The 1,384-nt window shown below is 37.2% G+C and overlaps 1 protein-coding gene across 1 annotated transcript in view; it reads right to left on the reverse strand.

The window, feature by feature from the left end:
• Window positions 1–754: 754 nt before the first annotated feature.
• Window positions 755–1,384, reverse strand: part of eva1c (eva-1 homolog C (C. elegans)) — a 28,485-nt gene continuing 27,855 nt past the window's right edge. Inside the window, exon 8 of the mRNA XM_065004972.1 lies at window positions 755–1,384. This exon is cut by the window's right edge and continues 1,214 nt beyond it. The gene's annotated coding sequence lies outside the window, so the exon portion shown is untranslated.

Raw genomic sequence — 1,384 nt, forward strand, 5'->3', positions numbered from 1 at the left:
CGTACAGTATTATATAGAGCCCTTATTGCATGGAACTTCCTTCCATCTCATATTGCTCAAATAAACAGCAAACCTGGTTTCATAAACAGATAAAGCAACACCTCGCGGCACAACGCCTCTCCCCTATTGGACCTAGATAGTTTGTGTGTATGTACTGATATGTAGGCTACGTGCGCCTTTTGTAAATTGCTGTAGTTCTGTTCTTTTCTATTGATGTTCTGTATTATGTCATGTGTCATGTTCTGTGTTCTGTGTTCTGTGTTCTTGTCTATTGATGTTCTGTATTATGTCATGTTCTATGTGTCATGTTGTGTGTTCTGTGTTCTGTGTGGAACCCCAGGAAGAGTAGCTGCTGCTTTTGCAACAGCTAATAGAGATCCTAATAAAATACCCTGAACAACAATGAATACGCTCTTGTCGTCTTTCTAGATTGATCTAGAATGTTTGACACGGTTGATCATGAAATAATACTTGCTAAATTGCATAATTATGGTTGTCATGATTATACATATAAATGGCTATATAATTATGTTTATGATTAGAAAACTATTTCTGTATGCAAACGGTTGTTCATCTACCAAGTGCGAAGATTTCCTGTGGCGTTCCACAGGGTTCGATCCTTGGACCTTTGTTATTCCTAATCTGTATATCAATGACCTACCGTACTTCACATTCTTTTTTGCCAATGATACCAACTTGATTTGATCACACAAAAAAAAATTCAATTCACAAATCAATGAAGCCAAGTCAGGCGTGGCCACATTTTCCCAAATGGTTCCAGATTAACAAATTATCTATAAATATTGATAAATCCCACTACATTGTATTCACAGGTAAGAATCTGAACTATATAATATATGTAAATGTGTATATATACAAAAAGAGCCAGAATATCAAAATGGAATGAAATCTACTAGATTCCTCGGTGTACTAGTTGATGAAAAGTTGTCCTGGAAAGATATTTGTTTCCTACCTACAAAAATTACTCATCACACAAAAGACATTGGCCAGACTAGCCACCTCCTCTAACTAACTCAATTTTCCCCCCCGTTTAAGAAACTCAATATATTATCTTCCAAATACAACATTAATATACTCCAATTATTCACCTTCATCTATAAATATACATACTTCCCCGACAACCTACCAAAACCCTTCAATGTATTCTTCCAGGTTCATTCCCAAATCCATAAAACCAGAGAGAATTCTCTTATCAGATACAGAGGTTCCAAACTCTGGAATTCCTATATTCACATTACCAAAACATCCCTCAATCACTTAGTGTAGACTAGGGGTCAGTCTGATGGACCAGACGACCCAGTAATCCCCTCCCTGTAGCATAACTGGGGCGGCAGGGTAGCCTAGTGGTTAGAGTGTTGGACTA

Source organism: Oncorhynchus nerka, linkage group LG19, assembly GCF_034236695.1.
Source record: "Oncorhynchus nerka isolate Pitt River linkage group LG19, Oner_Uvic_2.0, whole genome shotgun sequence".
Taxonomy (NCBI): Eukaryota; Metazoa; Chordata; class Actinopteri; order Salmoniformes; family Salmonidae; genus Oncorhynchus; species Oncorhynchus nerka.